This window comes from Bufo bufo, chromosome 5, assembly GCF_905171765.1.
Source record: "Bufo bufo chromosome 5, aBufBuf1.1, whole genome shotgun sequence".
In the NCBI taxonomy this organism is placed as follows: domain Eukaryota; kingdom Metazoa; phylum Chordata; class Amphibia; order Anura; family Bufonidae; genus Bufo; species Bufo bufo.
Window position 1 is genome coordinate 353,786,118 of NC_053393.1, and position 27,665 is coordinate 353,813,782.

Genomic DNA, 27,665 nt, shown 5'->3' on the forward strand with positions numbered 1-27,665 from the left:
GCGGACACAGACCGTGCACGAGGAGATGTACCTCTTGATGTCCTCCTTGTATGTTGGCCACCAGAAGGAGCAGGAGAGAAGCTCCTGGGTCTTTCTTGTGCCCAAATGGCCGGCCAGCTTGGAGTTTGAGCACTTCGAGCCGTGCGATTTCTGGTACATAAAGTTGTAGGTCCTGATGAAACCAATGACCGTTCTTAAACGTAAGGCTGACATTCCTTGTGGGGTGGGCGAGGAAGGGGTCATTTTCGTATCCTTCTTTGATTGTGCCCAGGAGTTCTTTAGAGTAGGTGGCGCCTACGACCCTTCTCTCGGGTAGGATGTTGTTTTGGCCCTTGTTACTCTGTGAGGGCTCGGAAAACATTCTGGAGAAGGCGTCAGCCTTGCCGTTTTTTGATCCGGGGCGATTAGTGATGAGAAAGTTGAAGCGGGAAAAGAATAGGCTCCATCTGGCCTGTCTGGCTGAGAGTCTCTTAGCGCTGCGGATGAACTCGAGGTTCTTGTGGTCAGTTAGTATGATTATGGGGTTGGTGGCTCCCTCCAGCAGATGTCTCCACTCGGAGAAGGCATCTGTCACGAACCGGCAGGACAGGTAGTGAATCCTCTGCACCAGAGAGGCGATGGCGCGGGTTGTACTAGAGGACCGGTTCTAAGCAGTTACTGGTCTTCACCAGAGCCCGCCGCAAAGCGGGATGGATTTGCCGCGGCGGTAACTACCAGGTCGTGTCCCCTAGTAACAACTCGACCTCTCTGGCAACTGATAAGGCGTGGTACACAGGGAGAAGGCAAGAGCGTAGTCGGACGAAGCAGCGGTCAGGGCAGGCGGCAAAGGTTCAAAGGTGAGTGGACGGTAGCAACGGGTACGGCAACAGGTAAGGCAAACTAACATCATAGGGAACGCTTTCTCTGAGGCACAAGGCACAAAGATCCGGCAGAAGGCTGTGGGAGGAGAAGGTATAAATGGGCAGTGCACAGGTGCAGCCTAATTAAGTCAGCACTGCCTCTCACAACCTTAACCCTTAATAACCCCTTTGGACCAGGCACCAATCACTGGTGCACTGGTCCTTTGAATCTAAGAGTCCCGGAGCGCGCGCACCCTAGAGAGCGAGGACGAACACGCCGAGACACTGGAGTGCTGCCTGGGGACATACGCTGTGAGCGCTCCGAGACCAGCAGGGGACCCGGAGCGCTCAGCGTAACAGCATCCTTGATCGCCAGTAGTACTTTGTTCCCGATGTCATAGTTCTTCTCAGAGGGGGACATCTGGGGGAGAAATATGCGCACGAGTGTAATAGCATCTTCTCCCCTGTCCGTTGCAACAGAACTACCCCCATCGCGGAGTCTGATGCATCCACTTCGACTGTAAATGGCAGCTCAGGGTTCGGGTGGATTCGGATTGGAGCAGAAGTGAAGAGGAGTTTCAACTTGGTGAAGGCCTCCTGGGCCTCGGGTGTCCAGGAGAAGGGGACTGCCTTCTTGGTGAGTTGGATGATTGGTGCTATGACCTTGGAGAAGTTCCGGATAAACTTCCGATAGAAGTTAGCGAAGCCAATATATCTTTGTATCTCCTTCTCGTTTCTCGGAACGGGCCAGTTCATCACGGCTTGGACATTCCCCGGGTCCATACTTAGGCCCTCTGGGGAGATGATGTATCCGAGGAACTGAGTGGTGGTTCACTCAAACTCGCATTTCTCTAGCTTGATATAGAGAGAGTTCTGTCGGAGTCTCTGCAGTACCCTGCGGACGTGTTCGCGGTGCTTCTCGAGGTCTTCAGAGAAGATCAAGATGTCGTCCAAGTAAACGACTACAAACAGATCCAGCATGTCCCTGAGGACGTCGTTAATGAAGTGCTGGAAGGTGGCGGGAGCATTGAAGAGTCCGAAAGGCATGACCAGGTACTCAAAGTGACCATAACGTGTCTGGAAGGCGGTCTTCCATTCGTCCCCAGGGCGGATTCAGACGAGGTTGTAGGCCTCTCGAAGGTCGAGTTTAGAGAAGATCTTCGCTGCCCGGAGTCTCTCGAGGAGTTCTGAAATCAGTGGGAGCGGGTACCGTTTTTTTACGATTATGTCGTTAAGCTTTCTGTAGTCTATGCAGGGACGCAGGGAGGAGTCTTTTTTCTCTACGAAGAAAAAGGGGGCTCCCGCGGGGGAGGTAGAGGGCCGGATGAACTCCTTCCTCAGGTCCTCGTCCAGGTACTCTTTCAGAGCCTTGAGTTCAGGCTCTGAGAGAGGGTAGATAGTGCCAAAGGGTATTTCGGCCCCGGGCAACAGTTCTATAGGGCAGTCGTAGGGTCGGTGTGGTGGCAGCTTGTCTGCATTTTTCTTGTCGCAGACATCCTGGAACTCGCGGTATTGAGGGGGTAGCAGATCCTTGACGGATAGTTTAGAGATGGTGGTGTCTTCGGGTGGAAGGACGGGTTTGTGGGAGCATTTTAGTGAGCAGAACTCGGACAGGAACCGTATGCAGCGGGTTTCCCAGTCCACCGAGGGGTTGTGGGTGGCCAACCATGGAATGCCCAAGATCACCGGGAACTTCGGAGAGGCGATCAGCGAGAAGTGGATCTTCTCACGGTGATCGGGTTCTATGAGGAGTTGCAGTTCGGTGGTCTCGTGAGTGGCCGGCCCCGAGGAGAGTGGGGATCCGTCGACGGTTTCCAGGTCAACGGGGGCTGCCTTGATTGTCAGTGGAATGTTCTTTTCGTGGGCGAAGGTCAGGTCCATGAAGTTGCCTCCCGCCCCGGAGTCTAACATCGCTGAACAGGGGAGTTGTTGCCCCTCAATGTCGATGAGGATGGGGACGATGAAGTGGGTTCCATGAGCCGCCGTGTTGTTATTTTCAGGGGTTGCTGGCGGGGTTGGAGTCTGTGGTTGCTCCTTTAGTTCCGTGACGGCAACAGTTTTTCGGATCTTATTAGGACATTTGATGGCAAAATGACCCGACTCCCCACAGTAGAGGCAGAGGTTTTTGGCCAGCCATCTCTCCTTCTCAGCTGTGGATAGAGACCTACGTAGAGCGTCAACCTGCATAGGTTCAGTTGCTGACTGTGGGTCGCGCTGGGCGGTGGAGGAGAAGGAGTAAGTGGGTCTGTGGTCCGAGGACCAGAGTCTTTCTTTCTTCCTCTCGGAGAGTCTTTGATCTATCCGGATGCATAACTGAATGAAGTCATCCAGATCGTCCGGGGCCTCAACTCTGGCGAGTTCGTCCTTTATTAATTCGGACAAGCCTCACCGGAATTAGCTCCTCTGTGCTGCTGGGTTCCAGGTGGTGTCCGTGACCCAACGGCAAAACTCGGCGGTGTATTCGGCGACGGAGCGTCTCCCTTGCCGCAGACCATGTAGTCGCGCCTCGGCTGTCGCACAGTGGTTGGGGTCATCGAAGACTTGGCTCATGGCGGTGATGAAGTTGTTTAGGTTGTCCAGGAGCTGACTGTTAGTCTCCACGTATGGTGATGCCCATGCTAATGCTTCATCCGTCAGGAGATTGACCATGAATAGCACCTTCTTTTTCTCGGTGGTGAAGGGGGCCGGGTACATCTGAAAATAGATGCGGCATTGGTTTAGAAACCCCCGATACTGGCGTCTGTCGCCACCGAATCTTGATGGGAGTGGCATGCGGGTGTCTGCGGCCACGCCGCGGACGTCCAGGAGTTGCCTCTGTAGTTCAATAATCTCCCTCTGTTGGCTTTGGACTACGCCTTGGAGCTGGGCAAATTTCTCCTGATACGTAGTACCAAATTCTTGAAGTTCGGTGACCTGCTTACGCAGAGTGGCCATTGCGGACTCCATAGTGGGGCTGATTATTCTGGAGGTAGGAGTGGAGCCCAGTGGCAAGGACCGCAGGCAGGTAGTAGGTGCAGGAAGTCTGGCAGAGGCGTAGTCGGTTGGCAGGTGGTGGGTCAGGGCAGGCGGCAATAAGCGTGGTCAGACAATCCGGATGGGCAACGGTGGTAGCAGTTCAGTAGGTAGGGACAAAGCAGAAGAGTAGTCGTTAGTCAATTCCTGGTCAGCAGTGGACTTACAGTAGTAGCAAGAGCAGCAGGTGAGGAGAAGCTTGATCCAGGCTCAGGAGCTCAATAATCAGCAAGCTGGAGTGCAAGGGGCTGGACTTATATAGGGAAGTACCAGGTGTGGGGAATCAAGGGTGATGAGCAAGGCTTGGCAAGACTGAGGTTAAATAATAGGCTTCAGGGAGGAACGTCCTGAGAGGACGGTAGCCTAGTAAGCAGGGCTACCGCCTGGGATGTGACTGGTCACGGGTTTGAATCCTGACACTTTTATTGAGACCTTGAGGCTGTCTTGAACCCAGCTGAAAAATCCAGTATGCCTCTCGATTTAAAAGTTTCCTCCTATGGTCGCCCCCTCTGGTGGGAAGGAAAACTCTCGATTCCTTGAACCACCAGATTGGAGGTGTCACCTGCATGCAAAATCGCTGTGCTGACAGCAGACACGTTGCGGTTTTCGTAGTGTGGGATATCTGAAATATGCTTGCGAATGCGAGTTTTTATTTCATTCGTAGTACACCCCACATATTGCAACTGACAAAGTTCGCATGTTATCATATAAACCGTGAACTTTGTGTTGCAGTTAAGATAGGACTGTATGGTAAATTCCTTATTGTTAGCAGTAGATTTAAACTTTTTTGTGGCTCTGGTATGATTGCAACACATGCATTTGGCATGACCACATTTATAGCTGCCCTTGTTGTTGAGCAAGGTTGGTCTCTGCAAAATCTTTTCAGAGAACAAGCTGGGACTTAAGGAATTGCCCAAGGTTGGAGCCCTTCTTGCTGTACACTTTACTCCCTCTGCGACAATATCCATCCACTGACTATCGCATGACAATAAAGGAAGATATTTCTTAATGATTTTGCATATGCGATCATATTCCAGGCTATATTGTGTCACAAAGGGAGTGAAATCGCGTTTGCATTTTGATATGGTTTTACCTGAGGCAGTGATTTTACTTTCGGAAACACAAGGGGAGCTCTATCCATGGCTGAAACTTCAATGACAGAGGAGGCAACAGATTTTTGAGAATAAGCCCTACCAGTTAGCCTATCTGTGATATTCCTAGCTTCTTGTGCGAATAAATGGATACTCGAACAGTTGTGTCGAGCTCGAAGAGTTCACCTTTGGGAATACTCCGAATTGTATGGGATGGATGACACGAATTAGCATGAAATATCGTGTTACCTGCTAGTTCCTTTCTGTATGTAGTGATGATAACTTCGGATGTGGCGCAGTCCCCCTCCAAGCACAAATCCAGAAAGTATATGCATCTGCTATGATGTTGGAGACTAAAAGAAATAGACTCGACACATGAGTTGATATAGTCGAGGAACAGTGGTATGGCCGCCACATCACCAGACCATACAAGAAGCAGGTCATCGATGTAGCGACCATACCACTGCACCAGACCACTGAATGGGTGGGTGTCGATGAGGAGAAAACACCCCTCCCACCATGCCATAAAAATATTGGCTATGGAGGGAGAGAATTTGGCCCCCATCGACACCCCCGAAACATGCTGAAGGAGGAACTCCACCACTATCCCCATATATTCTTGGAGCCCATCCGAATAATCAGTATATTTATTAAGGAACCAGCGAAGAGAAACCAAAGCTAGGTCGTGTGGGATGCTGGTGTATGAAGCAGTGACGTCTGCTGTGATCCAGGTAAACTCAAACCTCCATTTAAAGTCCGAGAATGGCTGAAACACAGACTTAGTATCCCTAAGGAAACCTGGGATATGCGAAATAAGGGGTTGCAGCAGGGAATCGATCCACTCCGAAAGTCTCTTGGAGAAAGAACCGATTCCTGCTACAATAGTGCGTAAGGGAGGAGGAAAAATTCCCTTGTGCACTTTCGGGAGTGCATGGAAAATCGACACAATGGGATGTTGAACATAAATGTAGTCATATTCTTTCTGGGTGAAAAAAACCTTTCTCCAACCCTAGAGTTAAAATAGTAACCATTTTGGACTGAAAAGGGAAGAGAGGGTTGCCAGATAGAGGTTTATAGGTGTCAGGATCATTTAACATGGATAATACTTGGTATTTATAGACACCAATATCTAAAATGATAACCGCTCCTCCCTTGTCAGCCTCCTTGATTACTATATTATGCATCTCTTTGAGACTTTTGAAAGCCCCCCTTTCCTTATGAGACAAATTCTCATGTTTGCGATGGGGAGTATCATGTATCACATATTTAGTGGAATCATATTCTTTCACCCAGCAAGAATATGACTACATTTATGTCCAACAACCCATTGTGTCAATTTTCCATGCACTCCCAAAGTGCACAAGGGAATTTTTCCTCCTCCCTTACGCCCTATCAGTGGCGTAACTACCGTGGAAGTAGGGGAAGCGGCTGCTTCGGGGCCCGGGCTGACAAGGGGCCCGGTGCCCGACAGTGTGTCAGTCAAGTTTAATCTTTTTTATTTATATGCAAATTACCTTCCTAACGTGCCCAAGAGGTTGTCCCTCCGGCCGTTTGTGCCCAGCCGCGCCCAATATCGCCAAGCCCACCACCGCCCCGCTGTTAATTATTCACTGCTGTCCTCGTCTTTTTTTTTTTCTATGTGCACCGTAGTCTCGCGCATGCGCTGATGTTACTCACGTCCGGGCCCATGCGGTGTCCTGGCAGCAGCCTCAAGTAGTGTAATCACGCATGCGCCAGCTTTCTCCGCTTTCTGGCGCATGCGCGATTACATTACTTGAGGCTGCCGCCAGGACACCGCGCAGGCCCGCACGTGAGAAACATCGGCGCATGCGCGAGACTACGGCACACTTAGAAAAAAAAAAAAGACGAGGACAGCAGTGAATAATTAATAGCGGGACGGCGCTGGGCTTGGGGATAATGGACGCAGCTGGGCACAAACGGCCGGAGGGACAGCCCTTTGGGCACGTTAGGAAGGTAATTTGCATATAAATTAAAAAGATTTTTATCAAAAATAAAAAGGACAGGTGGGGGTAAAAATAGTATATCAAAAATTGGGCGGGGGGCTGGGGGGGCCCATACAAAAATTTTCTGTGGGGCCCAGGCACTTCTAGTTACGCCCCTGGGTGACATATTTTACTCCATGTTGCGGCCAAAACTCAAAGTCCTGGAGAGTACACAATTCCGGTAACCCTAGGTTTCGCCACAACGGCGTCACTGGGGACCACTCTCCTCTGCCCACCTCATCCCTACTCTTCCGTGCAGTTTTCCCCCAAATAGCCAACACTACCCGCATATTGGAAGTGAGACATTTGACTGGGTATTTACCCTCTCTGTATATGAAATTCGTTAAGGCTTCAGTTCATAGGACCCCACTAATGCAGCCTCCAGAACAGTTGAGTTGTTGGCATATGTCAGCTGCACTGCTTGATAATACTTGTACATATCAGGGAGAGCCAAACCACCCCTGACATATGATGCCTTCAGCGTCTCTCTGGCCATTCTGGGCTGAGTATTTGGCCATAAGAAGGGAGTCAAAAGTTTGTCAATAGTCTTAAAATGAGATTTCTTCAGAAGCTCCTGCGCCGCCCTATACATATATAATAATTTCGGTAGCAAGGCCATTTTGAAAATATTTATCCGCCCCACCAGGGAGAGAGGAAGATTTACCCACGCTTTCAATTTTTGCGTAATATATTCCATAGTCGGGAGTAGATTGAGAGAGATTACATTTTTGGGCTCTTTATGTATTATTTGAACTTGTCAACTACCAGTAGTTTTGACCTCGGCGAAACTCTCGGATTCTCAGTTTTATCGACCAAATACAACACTGATTTGGTCCAATTAACTCTAAGTCCTATGAACCTCCCATACTCATCTATCACTTCTAGGAGCATATCTAATGACCTCTCTGTGTTTCCCAAATATACCAGCATGTCGTCGGCGTAGAGTAATAATTTTTATGTAATTCCCGCAATGTCCCAGCCCTCTATCCCCGAGCAGTTATTAATCAGGATAGATATTGGTTCCATCACCAGTGCGAAGAGCAATGGTGACAGCGGGCAACCCTAGAGTCCCATTCACCCTAGAGTCCCATTCACTCGCACCCTCGCCCTAGGGTTCGCATATAACAGATGCAGCCATTTCAGGAAGTTCCCCGGGAATCCAAACTTTGCCAGCACTTCCCAGAGAAACTGCCACTCAACAGAATCGAATGCTTTTCCATTATCTAAGGACGCTATCGCCCTATCCCCCACATAGTCATGTTGCGCCTGTAAGTTGGTATAGAGTCTCCTGAGATTTATATCAGTCGACTTCCCAGGCATGAAGCCGGATTGGTCTGGGCCCACTCAGGATAAAATAACCGCTGACAGACGTGTTGCCAGGACTTTCGCGAGTATCTTGGCGTCTAGATTTATAAGGGAAATAGGGCGATAGGAGCTACATTGCTCAGGTGTTTTCCCCGGCTTATGTATTACTACAATAGTGGCATCGGAGAATGAGGGGGGTAGCTTTGAGACTTCTAGCAAATAAGCAAACAGTTTACTCAACCTCTCGCTAAGCTTCTCGACATGCAATTTGTACCATTCTGCAGGAAACCCGTCTGGGGCCGGGGTTTTATGTGGTGCCATGGAACTTGTGGCAGCCTGAATTTCCAGGGGTGTGATGGGTGAATCTAGCATATCCTTATCTGCCCTAGATAATTGTGGTAACCTTAACTTTCCCAAATAACCCTGAATCTCTTCCGGAGCATGCGCAAGAGTGGAAGAATATAAGTCGGTGTAATATCTAGCAAATTGCGCGCAAATCTCCTCAGGACTGACTCTGTGCGGATCATTGCCACCACAGTCTGTGGGTTCTCAACCCTGGCCTACGCTAGTGCCTTCCCATTCTTGTCTCCCTCAGCAAATACTATTTGTTTTTGCACCAGAAGCCTCTTCTGCGTATACTCCGTAAGATGTAGCTTGTATTCTCTCTGAATAGCCAGCCATTCTTCTCTGCATTCCCTGGACGGATCGCTAATGAAAGCCTCCTCTGCCTCTACCAGTCTGCGCTCTATCCTAGCTCTGGTGATTTGCAACTGCACCCTGTGCGTAGCTATAGCTGCTATGTAAGCTCCCCTCAGAACAGCTTGGCAAGCTTCCCATTCTGTTATCGGGTCAGAAGAACTCTCATTGGACTTCCAATATTCCTCTAACTCTATACTACAGGACGACTCTACTGGGATCACTCGCATCCACACCGGAATCAATCTCCAAACCCTTTCTGGCTTTCCTGCAGGTTGAGACAGCACAATCTGCAGGGGGGCATGGTCTGAGATACCTCGTGGCATATACACTGCTTCCCGTATCCGGGGTAGAACATCCTGGCTCCCAAAAGCTAAATCAATGCGTGACATACTGCCCCCTGAAGCAGTGTAACAAGAGAATTGTTTAAGGGACGGGTTCTTCCATCTCCATACCTCTGTTAAATTATGTGCCCGTGCCCAATGAGCCAAAGCTGCACTATGTTGTAGTGGAGGTCTTAATCTATCAATGTGGACATCCAAGACTGCATTAAAATCCCCTAATATTACAAATGGGGTTGCAGGCAGAAGTGCTATCTTCACCATGAGCTCATCTAGTAAGGTTCTGGAAAAAGGTGGAGGCACGTATATTCCCACCACTATCAGAAGCTCACCTCTGGCGACTCCATACAGAATAACAAATCTACCATGCATATCTACCTGGATTTTGTTGAGCTGCCACGGCAAGGCATTACTGACCAGAACTGAAACCCCCCTTGCATTGTTGGTATACGTTGCATGGTACGTCTGTCCCACCCAAGGCCGCCGAAGAGACAGGACCTTCCGATCTTTAAGATGCGTTTCCTGTAAAATAAGAATGTCAGGAGCATATACTTTCACATAGTTAAAAACCAGTGATCGCTTAATTTTTCAGTTGAGTCCCCTCACATTCCAAGAAATTATTTTTATCATAGCCATATTTCCCGTCTGGCCTGATACAATTCCTGACCGACCTCTGCAGCGCCGCGGTGACACACATACATCCATTCACATCCTTTAGAACATTTTAGACTTATCCCCTTTATCCCTCCCTGCCCACACATCCCAACCTGTCTGGGCCTCAGATCCCGAACTTTAAACTATCTAAATTAAGGACGCACTCCTAAGCCTCTTACAGGACCCAACTAGCTACGGCCAGCATAAGTGCCCAGGGAAATCCTTCCCAGAGTCTCCCTCAGTCCCTAACTAACCACTTAATTGTGTAAAGAAAAAGAAAATTACTTGTAGAAAAGAAGAACGTTTAAAAGGAATAATAGAGAGAAACCTCCCCCTCTAAGAAAAGAGCCCTCCCTCTAGGAACATGTTGTCTCCCTCGTTTAAATGTACTCCCTGTTACCACCATACAGAAACACTGCTTTACCTCCTGTGTCCTTACTCCCTTATCTATCTCTTCCCCCGCTTTGTAGGCAGTTTACACAAGGGGGCGGATTAAGAGAGCAAAAAAGTAACTAAACCAAACAGTTGGAACTAAAAGTTCTGTTGTAGTAGTTCACCGCTGCTCCCTCCGTGGTTGACGAGTATCCACCCAGTCCAAGGCCTCTTCCGGAGACTGGAAAAACGTTGTTTCTCCATCAACTTGGATCCGCAGCCTCGTAGGGTACAACATAGCATATTTTATACCCAGTTCTCTGAGCCGTGCTCTGACTTGGTTGAATTGTTTCCTCTTTTTCTGCACCTCAGTGGTGAAGTCAGGATAAAAGGAGATCCTTGTGTTTTCATAAGAGACGATTCCCTTTTTCCTTGCTGCAGCCAGGATCTCATCCCGATCCCTGTAATTTAAAACTTTCATAATGAACGGCCTCGGTGGTGCCCCTGAGGGGAGGGGTCGCGTTGGAATTCTGTGGGCCCTTTCTATAACAAAGCACTGAGAGAGATGCAGTGGAGCCAGTGATGTTCTAATCAGATTTTCTGCGAAGGCCTCAGGCTCGGCCCCTTCGGCTCTTTCCGGCAGGCCCAATATTCGGATATTATTTCGCCTGTTTCTATTTTCAGCATCTTCTGCTCTCGCCTGCAAAGCTTTGACTTGCTGCAGAAGTGTTGCAGTCAGGTGATCATGACCTCTGACAGTGTCTTCCACCTCTCCCACTCTGCGTTCCATTTCCGTTGTGCGTGTTCTCATCTTGTCAATATCCTGACGCAGGAAGTTAATATCGCATTGGAGATGATCAATTTTCGCCGTTAAGGCAGCTTGACAGGACGCTATAGCCGACATGATTTTATCAGTTTGCGCCTGGTCAGACACATCATTGCCCACGAACTTCTCCCCATCAGTTTGACTCATGATGTCCATTAATATTTTGTTCAGGGTTTGAGGCGGCACCGGCTGATTTTTCCGCCCCATATACTGGCTGACTAATAGCTTGTTTGTCTCTTTCTGTACAGGAGGGTGTCTTCCTAAATATCCGCAAAGTAGTTTGGCCCCCCTGAACAGTCTCTGCTTAGACTACCACGTCAAGGTGCAGACCAGGCTGTGGGTGACACCCCGTATGTTGAAACCAGAGCTGGAGTGTACAAGCTCAGCTGGGCCCTTTTAAGTTAGGTAAACAGTTGCTTAATATATTTAGCCAGGTCCACGATGACTGGGTGGATTTGGGTTGAATATACAGATATTAAGTATATTTATGCTGCGTATACGGCCGTGGAATTCATTCAGGCCGAGTCTATGAAAACCGAGTGCACAGTTGCTGGGTACCTGCAGGCTGGGCCTACAGTTGCTAAGTATATTTAGGCTGAGTACGCCAGTGCCTGATATATAAAGGCCAAGTACACAATTACTGGGCGTATAAAGTCCAAGTACACAGTTGCTAAGTATATGTAGGTTGAGTACACAGTTGCTAAGTATATTTAGGCTGAATACGCAGTCATTGAGTCTCTTCAGGCTGGGTACACAGTTGCTAGAGATATGACGGCTAAGTACTCAATTGCTGGGTATATGAAGGCTGAATATAAAGTTGCTAAGTATATTTAGGCAGAGTACAGAGTTGCTGGGTGTATGGAGGCTGCGTATACAGTTGCTAAGTATACTAAGGCAGAGCACACAGTTGTTGGGTGTATGGAGGCTGTGTATACAGTTGCTAAGTATATTTAGGCAGAGTACACAATTGCTGGGTGTATGGAGGCTGCGTATACAGTTGCTAAGTATATTTAGGCAGAGCACACAGTTGTTGGGTGTATGGAGGCTGTGTATACAGTTGCTAAGTATATTTAGGCAGAGTACACAATTGCTGGGTGTATGGAGGCTGCGTATACAGTTGCTAAGTATATTTAGGCAGAGTACACAGTTGTTGGGTGTATGGAGGCTGCGTATACAGTTGCTAAGTATATTTAGGCAGAGTACACAGTTGTTGGGTGTATGGAGGCTGCGTATACAGTTGCTAAGTATATTTAGGCTGAACACACGGTTGCTGAGTTCATTCAGGCTGAGTACACAGGTCGCTGGGCAAATGGGGGACTGAGTACCCAGTCGCTAAGTATATTTAAAGTTGAGCACAAAGTATGCTGAATGAGTGCAGGTGAAATTCACAGTAGCTAAGCACATGCAGGCTGGGTATATGGAGGCTGAGCAGATTTGAGCTGGGTGCACAACTGCAGAATGTGTTGTAATTACCCACAGAGTCACTGAATAAGTGAAGGCTGGGTGCCTGTAGATGAGCAGGCAGTGAGTTCTTCTATCTATCACCCCTCTGCTTCTGGAGGGCGCGAATGCCGCCTTGTGGCTGTGTTCTAAAGATGGCCGTCGGCGTTCACAGACCGCTGCCGCTCTGCCCTCCGTCTCCTACCCACTGCAAATCTCATCCAGTGGATCCCTCTGCTGCCGTTCACCCGCCTGTCCAGGCGACTCACCACCACACCGCCGCTCCGGTAAGTAGTCTGCTACAGTCAGTCACTCCTCCGGCCGTGCGCTCCTCCTGCCTCCAGATAATGGCCGCTTCACGTGCCTCCTACCACCGGTCGGTGTCGGCTCCTCTCCTCTCACTATCTCCGGTACAAAGCAAGGGGGAAACCTCAGGGGACCCTCCGATAGCAGGTGAAACAGTCCGGTGCACAAAATAGGATATGGGAGACTCAGGATATGTCAGGATTGCGGGAGAGCTCTCGTCCACACGTCTTCACTCCATGACGGTTAGGCCACGCCCCCTGTGTCTCCCATTTTAGGGCCTCCGATCTTCACCATGTTTCGACCAAACAGGCAGAATTACAAGCTGAAAGGGCACTTTCACAGACGGAGCTCCTGCTTCAAACAGCCATTCAGCTTAGGTTCAGGCACCACCCCCCACTTTTTTTTTTTTTTAACTATTACCGGAAGTTCTTTAAACATATAACTGTGATTGCTAAGCCTCTCACTGATTTAACCAAGAAGTGGGCGGATCTAGTCAATTGGTCGCCAGAGGCTATAGAGGCTTTTGAAACACTTAAGTGATGTTTCGTTGACGCCCCAGTATTGGTTCAACCAGACCAAGAGAAACCTTTTGTGGTTGAGGTGGACGCTTCTGAGGATGGGGTGAGGGCAGTACTCTCCCAAGGGTCACCAACCCTCACTAACTTAAGACCGTGTGCTTTCTTTTCTCATAAGTTCTCTCCTACCCAGAGAAATTCCGACATCGGAAATCAGGAGTTACTCGCGATTAAATGGGCCTTTGAGGAATGGAATCACTTTTTGGAGGGGGCTCAATATCGTGTCACTATACTTACTGATCATAAGAATTTAACATTTTTGGAATCTGCTAAGCGTTTGAATCCCAGACAGGCTAGGTGGGCATTGTTCTTTACTCGTTTTAACTTCTGCATAACTTTCAGGCCAGGAAATAAAAATGTCAAAGCTGATGCCCTATCACAAAGTTTTAGTGCCTTTCAATCTCCTGACGCTCCACCAGAACCTATATTGCCAGAAGGTATCATTGTGGTAATTGTGGTTACGGCGGGACAACACTAGGATCCGGTACTGTCTCCTAAAGATAAGTTGTTTGTCCCTGCTAATTTACACCTCTGGCTATTAGGTGAGTGTCATAATGCTGTCTTTAGTGGTCATCTGGGCATTACCGCCACCAAGGAACTAGTTTCCAGGTTTTATTGTTGGCCCACTTTGTCCAGAGATGTCCATTCATATGTATCCTCTGTAAGGTTTGTGCCAGGTCCAAGACTCCTAGGTCTCGTCCGGTGGGTGAGTTGTGACCTCTACCCGTTTATTTACAAATGGTCACTAGGACCAATGGTTGTCTCTAGATTTACACGTGTTATTTTCCTTATATCTAAAATATAACATTTATTGCTTGTCTCTAAAATAACTACCTAGAACTAACATCACTAAAAATATCAGCCGTGTCTGCATTACCACTTAATAATATCCTTGGTTTAGCAGTGGGGCTGGTTAGTGGGCTTCACTCCTTGCTGTCTAGCTTAATCCTCTGTTAGCACACGGTCCACCGTGCTATGTTAAGCGCACACTGTTAGTCTCACAGTGTGCTTCCCTAGAGTGAGTGAGTGCTCTACTAGTGCTCCCTGTTTTATCACTGTTGCTGCATAACCATCCTATCTTTGCAGTTCACTGGCTGGCTAAAAAACATGTATAAATCACACTCTGCCCCCCGACATGTTTCGCCAAACACTTGGCGTCTTCAGGGGTTTGAGCAGTTAGCTGTGAAGGGGGCGGGACCAGTCTTATAAAGCCTCCCTGTCAGCGTGGCCATCCCTAGTAGGCCTTGGTCTCATGTATCCAAGGATTTTATTACCGATCTTCCGAGGTCTGAGGGTAAGACAGTTGTGTGGGTGGTGGTTTATAGGTTTAGCAAAATATATCATTTTATTCCCCTGCCAAAGTTTCCCAATGCTAAAACCTTATTCTCTATTTTTGTTGACCACATAGTTCATTTACACGGTATTCAGTTTGTTTCAAAATTTTGGAGGGCCTTTTGTCATAAATTTAATGTTTCTCTGTCTTTCACTGAGGGCAACTTCCTAAAATTTCACTTTTAATAAATACATACACTAAAACAGGTCCCTACAAGACCAATATACTCGTATTCAACAACCAAAGAGCTATCAATTAGGGACATCTAGAAGCAGAACCGAGTGGCACCAATAGGAGGTCAATACCTATCCCTAGGCTGACCCTAATTGAAATCTACTCAGCCCAGAGATACACCTTGATGGTAGGAGTACTCTGTCCACGTGCCTCGGCTAGCCTGTCCTTAAGCAGCCTTATCACTTACCTGATACACATTTATTACACATCTGATACACAAAGCGATGCAAAATACAAAGTCCCAATTTGATACAAAATGCACAGTTCCGACGCATTTTCCCTTGTAATGCACAAGCTTCATCAGGGGACAAATGATATCGATGTAACAATAAGATACCAGAATTGAACAATAAACATGCCCAAGATAGATCAGCATACACACGATAAGTAACTGAAAACTGGAGCGCCCCAGATCTGCAGCAGTCTGTGATGAGATAGAAAATGATACATACATACCGTATAATGCTGAAAAATAGAAACAACTTATCTGATGAGGTTGGACATAATTCTCTCACAGACCAGCATGCATGGCTAGAGGGCTCCAGGGGGCCTAAGATGCAGCTCCGTTTGGTCACTCAAAAGTGCTCACTTTTAAATGTAGGATCTTGGGCGGGCTAAACCCCCATAGGTGGATCCACACTTCAGGACTGCCCATCCCAATCAGGTGACCCAAGTATGCATCACCATTGAGGAAATCCTTTATCTCCTCCCCCCCAAGACACTTATCCTCCCCTATATTGACTAAATGTCCAGAAAAGGCGCTCCATATTATATTCGTGTGGGGCGCATATATACACCGAGCTAAAAAGCCCCAATATATGGACGGCTCGCAAAAGCGCAACCTGCACACAAAGATCCTGCGATACCACACTGGAAGGCCACGCCGAGGATATATTGCAGTCACATGATATCCTCTTGCGACCGCCCCAAGCATGGTCGTGCGTTCCACCAATATCCAATGTGGAACGCAAGGTCCGTAGCACCAAGTCTACACATACGGATCCCACGAAACCACGTTAAGGGGCCGGGAATCCACCGCGGTCACATGATATCCTCATGTGACCGCACCAAGCATGGCCATGCTTTCCACCTATAAACAGTGTGAAACGCAAGGTCCATAGCAGCAATAGAGGGCACGGCATAGAAGGGGAAAGGTCAAAAGTTAACCCCATAAATGACATACCCTCAAATGATCACTGAAAGGGGCCATAATGTGTTATTGGAATATACAAATAGGAGCAGTATAGTGGATCAAAGATTCATACTCCCATATCCTCAGCACACAAACCGAACCATATCATATAGAGGGGGATCGGTCATGTGAACACCTATTTTTATATATCCTACTGGACATGGCAGGAGTCACTATATTTATGAGATATAACAGAAGGGAGAGCATAAACATCCAAAACAAAAATGAGCACTTCAATGACACAGGTCGTCGCTACTATAAAAGATGCTATAAGATATTTTCAAAAACTCTGATATCGAGCTGTTTATCTAATAGTCACATGACACTTCTTGTGTCGATTAATATTTTCGTCTCATATAGGAGGTAAAACACTAAACTCAGAAAGGAGACTTTTTTCATACATGTGGAATAGATTAAGTGGGGGATCAGATAAAACAAGAGAAAGTGAGTCTCTCATTAAGCCCACTGGGCGACTGGGATCGGAGTCTATATTTCCATTCTGTTTCTTTTTGGAGAATTCTCCGGTCCCAGTGGCCTCTTCTAGGAGAGGGTCTCTCCAATGCTGAGAATGCCAGTGAGTTCAAGTCCCCATAATGGCACTCCCAGATATGGTTGGCTATGTCTTTCCCACATAGTCCAAAGGACAGGTACATTGACAGAGGTACACACACCCCCTTACTCCTGCAGTTCACAAAATTCCTCACATCATACATTTTATTTGTAGCTGAACAGGTATTGGTTTTTGTAATTCTCACAAAGCGGCAAACAGAGCATGTCCCACAACGAAAGGTACCAAGTGGCTTTCTATCAAGCCATGTCCCTATCGGGGCCGGGTGTGAAAAATGACTATGGACCAGTCAGTCGCGCAACAATCTACCACGTCTAAAAGTGATACTCGGGCGGGGTAGAAGAACATCAGTCATGTCCAGATCCATCAGCAGGATAGGCCAGTATTTTTCAACAATTGCTCTTACTTTCCAGTTTGCAACATCATGTCAGGAATAGAACCAGGAAACTCCTGTGTCCTAGGCCTTGCTCACTGAGCTACCGGCTACGCAGGACAACTCCACTCCTGAACCTAGTGAATAGTTTCCTAGTCTTGGACAATCTCTGCTCGTTTAGCCTAATCAGCCACAGCTTGGAACTTCCTATATAAACCAGACCTTGTCACTTTCTCCTTGCCAGATTATTGTGCTTCCTGCCTCTATCTAGCTCCTGTGCCTTATCCTAAACTGCTGTGTTTACTCGGGTACCGAATTTGGATTGTTACCTGACCACGCTTCTGCCTTATCCTAAACTGCTGTGTTTACTGAATTTGGATTGTTACCTGACCACGCTTTTTCCTTATCCTGACTGCTGTGTTTACCCCTGGATCTCACAGGCCGGAAGCTGTATGAGTAATACACACTGTATTACTCATACAGCCAATGCATTCCAAAACAGAAGTATTGGAATGCATTGTAAAGGAATATACCCCCAAAAGTTCAGGTCCCAAAGTGGGACAAAAAATAAAGTGAAAAAAAAAGTTTAAATTATGTCGTTTACGACCACATATGGGGTGTTTCTGTAAACTACAGAATCAGGGCCATAAATATTGAGTTTGGTTTGGCTGTTAACCCTTGCTTTGTAACTGGGAAAAAATTATTAAAATGGAAAATCTGCCAAAAAAGGGAAATTTTGAAATTGTATCTCTATTTTCCATTAATTCTTGTGGAACACCTAAAGGGTTAACAAAGTTTGTAAAATCAGTTTTGAATACCTTGAGGGGTGTAGTTTATAGAATGGGGTCATTTTTGGGTGGTTTCTATTATGTAAGCCTCGCAAAGTGACTTCAGACCTGAACTGGTCCCTAAAAATTGGGTTTTTGAAAATTTCAGAAAAATTTCAAGATTTGCTTCTAAACTTCTAAGCCTTGTAACATCCCCAAAAAATAAAATATAATTCCCAAAATGATCCAAACATGAAGTAGACATATGGGGAATGTAAAGTAATAACTATTTTTGGAGGTATTACTATGTATTATAGAAGTAGAGAAATTGAAACTTGGAAATTTGCCATTTTTTACAAATTTTTGGTAAACTTGGTATTTTTTTTATAAATAAAAATGATTTTTTTTTACTTTATTTTACCAGTGTCATGAAGTACAATATGTGACGAAAAAACAATCTCAGAATGGCCTGGATAAGTCAAAGCGTTTTAAGGTTATCACCACTTAAAGTGACACTGGTCAGATTTGCAGAAGTCCAGAAGTTGAAATAGGCCGAGTCCTTAAGGGGTTAAGGGGTATAGTTTCTAAAATGGGTCATTTATGGGTGGTTTCTATTACGTAAGCCCCTCAAAGTGACTTCAGAACTTAAATGGTCCTAAAAGAGTCATTATACTTTCACTTCATTTGATTTAATTTAATAGAGAATGGTGTAAATGACACATTTCTAAATCATTTCATTAAAAAAAATCTGGCTGCATCCCAGTGGTAAAAAAACTGTAAAGTCATGGCCACTAGGAGTCTAACTTCCACCTAATTACCTGTCCACTGCCTGTTGTATCAAAGCTAGCTGAGAACCTGAGCCTGATAAAAAGAACTGCTTCTACACTGCTTCTGAATTAACAGGAGAGACATGTCTGCAGGCGCTAGGGACAGTGATTGGAAAGACTTGATTGTGGTGAAAAAACGATTTATAAGGGGGGATAGGGAGGAATCATTCCACAGCATTTATGTAGAACAGGGTTCAGTACGGGAGGTTACAAACTGGGTAATAGGAACAATCCAATTACACCTTGCTGCACTGACTGGGGATTCAAATTGCCATTATACAGCTCTGTCATTCCAGCAAACCGTTCTTGTTATTGGGGTGCAAGTGCTGTTTGATACAGGCATTAATAGGGTTTATTACAAGGAAATATTTCTACAGTACGTCTTATTTGCCCTTGTGCCGTGCAGTTATATGTTGTAAAGCCCTTTTTGATGTGCATTAGTGGCAAAATAATAATATATTTGCCCTTGTACGGTGCAGTGATATATTCTAAAGCCCTGTTTGCCTTGTATTAGTGGCAAAATAAAAATATATTCGCCGTTCAGCGTTGCACTCATCTGTTGAAAAGCCTTTTGTGTAAAAGTTGAAAAAAATTAGGGCCTAATTGCAGGCCAGCGGTGCAGTGATATATTCTAAAGCCCAGTTTGCCGTGTATTAGTGGCGAAATAAAAATATATTCGCCGTTCAGCGTGACAGGCCCTGCACAGGGGAGTGGCAGAGGCCTAAATGTTTCTGGTGCAGGCAGAGGTCACAGTAGAGTAAGAGGCCGTGGCAGCAGGGGTCACTTCGAGAGGCCTGAGCTTCCAGTGTCAGCTAGCGGTCGTGTCGTGACCAGCAACCCAGCGGTTCTTGAGTGGTTGACTCGATCTTCAACTTCGTCGCAAGTGACATCAGACACCCCCAGCCAAGAGTCAGTGGGTTCGTCAGACACAACCCTTAGTTGGCACGGCCCGGGAGGAGGCCCTGTGCCCTCACCTGTCCTTAACCCATCTCTGTTCTTTCCTCCACTAGGCGGTCTAGTAGTGATGAGGAGAGTGGCGTGGGAGCTGATGATGATATTTTTTTTGCTGTTTGTGCATAGCCGGATAAAATGTCATTGCCTGATCGGCTCTGTCGACACCTCCCATGGTGTTTTTATAGTCTATCACGACTTGCGGCTTCAGCACATCTTTCCCACCTTTTGTGTGGACCATGGTAGTAGAGGTATTGTGCACAGTACTCATGAGACACACGTCGTTCTTGTCTCGCCATCACATTGCCATCATCTTACCCTTCTGCCAGGCAACCATTTCTCCGGTTTTGAGTTTTTTCTTGGCAAACATAGATGGCATGTCACGTCGGTTAGGCCTAACGGTACCATATGTATCAGTCTTGTTTTGTAGCAAAACCTCATACAGTTCCGGAGATGTGTAGAAATTGTCCGTGGTCACACAATATCCCTAGTTTAGCAATGGCTCCAGCAGTGTAAGGACAGATGATGTGGCCATCCCATAGCCGCTGTACCTGGGGTTAAACTTCGTGCCTTTACCGGTGTAAATGACCAAATTCCAGATGTACCCAGTGGAGCTCCAAGGCCTCGGTGCAGCGTCCCGCACTGTCACTAGCCTGGAGTACACTTACCCTACCGGTATGAACTATATAAAGCAGGCCGTCTCGGAGGCAGCTCTGATCTCCGGCTCCTGGCATCCCACGTGGATCCCTGGTGTCTCGCTCGTGCTCTTTTGGATGCAATGTACTGTATCCAGCTTAGGCGTCCCTTGTAGGCCATCAAACTTTTATTTACGCTAACGTCCCTTACTGGCACGTAGGTCCGCTGGAAATTGGTCACAATAATTATTTAATAAGATTTTTTTTTTAGTTTGGGCGCAGGATGCGTGGCCTCATCAAATTCTTCATTGTTCGTGAAGTGGAAATACTTCATGATGAGGGAAAACCGGTATTCTGACATCACGGTGCCAAAAAATGGAGTGGCCAGTAACTTATTAGTGGTCCAGTACCATTTCTGGAGTGGTTTCCCCTTCACCCCCTGAAGAATGATGAGTCCCAGAAACTGCCAGATGTCCTCTTTGGTCACCGGTTCCCACTTTCTGCTTCTGGAAAACCTAGCATGCAGCGTAGCGGATTGCTGCTCTTGGTAGCGATTTGTCTCCGTGACAATTTTTTTAAAATTACCTCCTCAGTGAGGAATAATTGCCAGAGGGTTATCACGCTGAACATCTACCTTCATCCCAGGTGATCCAGTGAACGGGAATCTTAGGGGCGCTACCTGGTCCGTATCGCAGTCAATAGGGCACCAAGTGCGCACATCGCTGAGGTCAGGTGCAGGATCATCGCCGTTGTCACTTGCCAGGTCAGTGTCAGAAGACAAATCTCCCCACGACTCACTATCGCTCAGTTCTGCGAGCACCTCCGTGTCACTGTCGCTGTCACTCAACTGGTCCAAAAGCGCTTTTGTAGTAAAGTGGCGCTTTTTTGATGCCATGTTATAAATATTTTATGGGCACAAATGACAGTAAAATGGCAGGCAAGGGGCACTGTACAGTGATCAAGTGTCAGATCTGAGGTGATACAGTGTAATCCTCTCAGATTACAATGTATCACCTCTTTTATGTGTGTGTGTCACTTTTATGTTTCCAATTTTGAATTTCCCACCCAGGTCCGCTCCCATGCACCGCTGCTGCTCACAGGGAACGGAACCAGGAAGTCAGATGCCGGCCGGCGCTCTCGCCAGCGATCACAGGAGAGGACATCGCTGGATCGCCAGGAAAAGGTAAGGGGACTCTGCTGACAGCTCTGCAATGTTACCGCCGAGCGTGACTCGGGGTTTACCACTCCTGGCGGTGAAAATTAACCCCGAGTCATGCTCGGGAATACCGCCAGGGAGGCTAGTAATGTTTGTTCCATCAGGAATAACTTTTTTTTATTTTTTTGTTTTCTCCAGTGTAGTTGTAGGAGACCTTGAATTTTGCAGAACAAGTTGTAGTTTTTATAGTAACCATTTTGGGATTTCTATAATATGTTAAAAAACTTTTAATCATTGTTGGTTAGGAAAAAAACTGCAATTTCAATACATTTTTACAGAGTTTGTTGTGTGGTATAAATAATGACAATAGTAACTTTACTCTGCGGGTCAGTCAGAATATATCAAATTGATATAGTGTTGGCTATGTTACAATACTTGCACTGTGAGACACTTTGTTTTATAAAATAATTATTGTGTTTTCTGTGACTAAATAAAGGATTAATGGTTGATTTACACCGCACAATTGGTGCTAGAGCTGGGTACAGATACACACGTGGACAAAATTGTTGGTACCCTTTCATTAAAGAAAGAAAAACCCACAATGGTCACTGAAATACTGTAACTTGAAACTGACAAAAGTAATCATAATTAGTTTTGAGCGCGAATATTCAAATTGTGAATTTTAATCGTGAATATCACCACTTCGAGAATTCGCTAATATTTAGAATATAGTGCTATATATTCGTATTCGCGAATAGTGTTGAATATTCTAATTGCGAATTTATCGCAAATATATTACATTGCCGATTTTCGCAATCAAATAAACAATGACTGGAGATCACGAATTCTCGAATTTGCTAATTTATGGTGAATATTCGCCCAAAAATTTGCGCAATATTGTGAATTCGAATATTGCCTATGTCGCTCATCACTAATAATAATTAAAAAATCTACTGAAAACCAACTAATGAAAATCAGACATTGGTCTTGAATTGTGGTTCAACAGAATAATTTATTAAAAAAAGAAAACCAATGAAAATGGCCAGGACTAAAATGTGACGGTACCCTTAACCCCTTAGGGACTGGACTCACTTTCACCTTAAGGCCGAGTTCACAGGAAAGTGTGTGACCCGTGCCTGTGCTGCGGCCCGCAAATTGCAGGCCGCAATGCACGATCGCCGGCCGTGGGCCAGCCGCATCGGATCGTGGACCCATTCACTTTAATGGGTCCGTGATCTGCCCGTTTCACAAAAAGATAGGACCTGTTCTATCTTTTTGCGGAAAGGAAGTACGGGACGCAACCCCACGGAAGCACTCCGTAGTGCTTTCGAGGGGTCTGGTTCCGTGCGGCCGTTCCGGATTAGTGGACCCATTGAAGTGAATGAGTCCGCATCCGTGATGCGGAATGCACACGGAAGTGAGGCCGTGTATTGCGGCCAGCAATTTGCGGGCCGCAATACGGCCACGGATCACACACGTTCGTGTGAACTAGGCCTAAGGACCAGGCCATTTTTTGCAATTCTGACCAGTGTCACTTTATGTTGTGATAACTTTAAAACGCTTTGACTTATCCAAGCCATTCTGAGATAGTTTTTTTGTCAAATATTGTACTTCATGACACTGGTAAAATGGAGTAAAAAAAATCTTTTTTATTTATAAAAAAATACAAAATTTACCAAAAGTTTGAAAAATTTGCTAATTTTTAAGTTTCAATTTCTCTACTTCTATAATTCATAGTAATACCAACAAAAATAGTTACCGGTATTACTTTACATTCCCCATATGTCTACTTCATGTTTGGATCATTTTGAGAATGACATTTAATTTAAGTTACAAGGCTTAGAAGTTTAGAAGCAAATCTTGAAATTTTTTAGAAATATTCAAAAACCCACTTTTTAAGGACCAGTTCAGCTCTGAAGTCACTTTGTGAGGCTTACATAATAGAAACCACCCAAAAATGATCCCATTCTAGAAACGACACCCCTCAAGGTATTCAAAACTGATTTTACAAACTTTGTTAACCCTTTAGGTGTTCCACAAGCATTAATGGAAAATAGAGATACTATTTCAAAATTTCACTTTTTTGGCAGATTTTCAATTTTAATCCTTTTTTCCAGTTACAAAGCAAGGGTTAACAGCCAAACAAAACTCAATATTTATGGCCCTGATTCTGTAGTTTACAGAAACACCCCATATGTGGTCGTAAACTGCTGTACGGGCACACGGCAGGGCACAGAAGGAAAGGAATGCCATACGGTTTATGGAAGGCAGATTTTGCTGGACTGGTTTTTTGACACCATGTCCCATTTGAAGCCCCCCTGATGCACCCCTAGAGTAGAAACTCCAAAAGAGTGACCCTATTTTAGAAACTACGGGGTAGGGTGGCAGCTTTGTTGGTACTAGTTTAGGGTACATATGATTTTTGGTTGCTCTATATTACACTTTGTGTGAGGAAAGGTAACAAAAAATAGCTGATTTGGCACAGTTTTTTTTTTTTTTGTTATTTACAACATTCGACAGGTTAGATGCGGTATTACATGCGGTATTTTTATAGAGCAGGTTGTCACGGATGTGGTGATACCTAATATGTATACTATTTTTTATTTATGTAAGTTTTACACAATGATTTCATTTTTGAAACAACAAAAATAATGTTTTAGTGTCTCCATAGTCTGAAAGCCATAGTTTTTTCAGTCTTTGGGCGATTATCTTGGGTAAGGTATGATTTTTGCGGGATGAGATGACGGTTTGATTGGCACTATTTTGGGGTGCGTTTGACTTTTTGACCACTTGCTATTACACTTTTTGTGATGTAAGGTGACAAAAAATTGCTTTTTTTACACCATCTTTATTTTTTTACGGTGTTCATGTGATATTTTTATATTTGTATACTTTTTTTATTTATGTAAGTTTTACCAGGCCATTTTTTGCAATTCTGACCAGTGTCAGTTTATGTTGTGATAACTTTAAAACGCTTTGACTTATCCAGGCCATTCTGAGATAGTTTTTTCGTCACATATTGTACTTCATGACACTGGTAAAATGGAGTAAAAAAAAATAATTTTTATTTATAAAAAAATAAAAAATTTACCAAAAATTTGGAAAAATTTGCTAATTTTTAAGTTTCAATTTCTCTACTTCTATAATTCATAGTAATACCAACAAAAATAGTTACCGGTATTACTTTACATTCCCCAAATGTCTACTTCATGTTTGGATCATTTTGAGAATGACATTTAATTTAAGTTACAAGGCTTAGAAATTTAGAAGCAAATCTTGAAATTTTGGGTAGGGTATGATTTTTGCGGGATGAGATGACGGTTTGATTGGCACTATTTTGGGGTGTGTTTGACTTTTTGACCGCTTGCTATTACACTTTTTGTGATGTAAGGTGACAAAAAATGGCTTTTTTTACACCATATTTTTTTTTTTACGGTATTCACCTGAGGGGTGAGGTCATGTGATATTTTTATATTTGTATACTTTTTTTTATTTATGTAAATTTTACACAATAACAGCTTTTTAAAAAAAATAAATAAAAATGTTTTAGTGTCTCCATATTCTGAGCCATAGTTTTTTTATTTTTTGGGCGATTGTCTTAGGTAGGGGCTCATTTTTTGCAGGATGAGGTGACGGTTAGATTGGTACTATTTTGGTGGGCATACGCTTTTCTTATCGCTTGCTGTTCTACTTTTTGTGATGTAAGGTGACAAAAAAATTGTTTATTTAGCACAGATTTTATTTTTTATTTTTTACGGTGTTCATCTGAGGGGTACCTAATATGTCAACTTTTTCCTATTTTTTTTACCTATTTTTTTACTTTATTTGGGGGAAATAACGTTGTTTTGTTTTTTTTACTTGAAACTTTACGTTTTTTCGGGGGAATACGTAATATTTTCACTTTATTTTTTGTCCCACTTTGGGACTTCAACTTTTAGGGGTCTAATCCCCTTTACAATGCATTCCAATACTTCTGTATTGGAATGCATTGGCTGTATGAGTAATACTGTGTGTATTACTCATACAGCTTCCTGCTTGTGAGATCCAGGGGGCTGGATCTTACAGGCTCTTCACCGGAAGGCAGCGCCGATGCCTAAGGAAGGCATTGCGCTGCCTTCCATTCCATCGGGTCCCCATTACAGCCGCACGGGGACCCGATGGCACCACCGACCGCCCGCCGCAACTCCCGTAAACATCGCAAACCGCAGGTCTGAATTGACCCCCCCGCGCATTGTCCCAGGGTGCCTGCTCAATGATTTGAGCAGGCACCTTGTTCCGATCACCGCGCGGAACTACACATGACGTACTACACATGACGTGATCGGAACTACACATGACGCACCGGTACGTCATGTGTCCTTAAGTACCAGGACATCATGACGTAACGGTACGTCATGTGTCCCCAAGAGGTTAAGGGTTGTCTGCTTTTTACTACTGATCACCTGTCTCAGGATAAGTCATCAATATGAGATCAGTGGGGTCTGAATCCCAGCACCCCCGCCGATCAGCTGCTTGAAGAGAAGGCAGCGCTCATACAGGCGCTGCCTTTTCTGCTTTTTTTACCTGCTGGCTGCAGCAATTGCAGTGATGAGCACTTCTATTGGACAGCTCCATCTGTTCAAGTGAATACTACAGAGCCATACCATAAAAGTGAATGGGGACGCCATAGACTGTACTTGTAATTTGTATTTTTTTTTCTATATATGTGCACATGTGTATAGGTATGTGTTACTGTATTTGCATGTTTCTGTCACATTATAGTACACCTTGCATGTGTGTGACATCTTTATACATACTGTAGGCATATATGTGCAGATCTATATGTGTGTACAGATGTAGCCATCTTAACTTGACACATGGCACTCTATGCTATTAACATCACTCGCTATTCTAATACACTTGCTACTGTATAAGAATGGCATGTTATGGTAATAGCATAGGGCTCCATTTGTCGTGTTAAACATTATTACATGGGAAGGGAGACCCTTCCAAAATATTGCTATGAAACCCCATGATAATTTGTTAGTCCCCTGGTTTGACCTAGACCAATCTGATATTGATGACTTATCCAGAGGAATATAGTAAAAAGCGGACAACCCCTTAAATTTTTGATTTTGTTGCACAACCTTTTTGAGGTAATTACTGCAATCCAGCGATTTCTGTAACTCTCAATGAGACTTCTGCACCTGTTCACAGGTATTTTGGCCCACTCTTCATGAGCAAACTGCTCCAGCTGTCTCAGGTTTGAAGGGTGCCTTCTCTAGACTGCATGTTTGAGCTCTTTCCACAGATGTTCAATGGGATTTAAATCAGGGCTCATAGAAGGCCACTTCAGAATAGTCCAATGCTTTGCTCTCAGCTTGTCACGAGGGTGTCACGACCTATCGCTGACCCTGTTGTGACTGGGGTCAGAAGGTCACAGTGGGTAGATACTCACTTGGTTTCAAGAGATCACTCCATGCCCTAGTGGTGGGAATGGATTTCGGGCCAGATTTTCCTGCTTAGGTTTGCAATCCTTTTTGTCCCATTTAGGAATCTGTAGCTTTTTCTTTCAGCTGTTCTCATTCAGCCACTCCCAGCTACTATATATTCTCCCTTTCTGCTTCCCTTGTTGCCAGATATAGACCTTCCTTCCAGATCTTCTATTCTGACCTCTGGTGGAGTTGGAGTTGCTGTGGAGGTGTTGGAATTGGTGCTGTTGGATCTCCAGTTCACTCCTGTTGTTGTCTCCTGTTTGTTGTCTCCCTTTGGGGATTGTTTGTGGTGTTTGTGTTGTTCGTCCTTTCCCTGTTGTTTCCCTTGGAGTCAGTGGTGAGAACCAGTGATTCCACCGCCCTATTTACTACCTAGGGATTATTTCAGGGTAAGCCAGGGACAAGGCACGTTATCGGCGTACGAGTTAGTAACGCGTCTCGGGATGTCAGGGCAGCCAGCTGCCAGTGCTTGGTAGTTAGGGGTCACCACTCCTCCCTCTCCCTAGTGAAATGGTACTCTCCTTCCCTCCCCTCTGTGCCGCACGTCTGTTACCTGCCATATCAGACATTATATAGTCATTAATGGATATTTTAGCTGTGTGTTTTGGGTCATTATCCTGTTGGAGAACCTATGACCTGTGACTGAGACCAAGCTTTCTGACACTAGGCAGCACATTTCCCTCCAGAATGCCTTG

The 27,665-nt window shown here is 45.4% G+C and overlaps 1 long non-coding RNA gene across 1 annotated transcript; it reads left to right on the plus strand.

Moving 5' to 3' along the window:
* The first annotated feature begins 276 nt into the window (after positions 1-276).
* Positions 277-27,665, plus strand: LOC121001118. The gene is made up of 4 exons (XR_005778980.1): positions 277-287; positions 11,794-11,798; positions 23,982-23,995; positions 27,547-27,665. It is a non-coding gene; the product is annotated as an uncharacterized LOC121001118 (long non-coding RNA).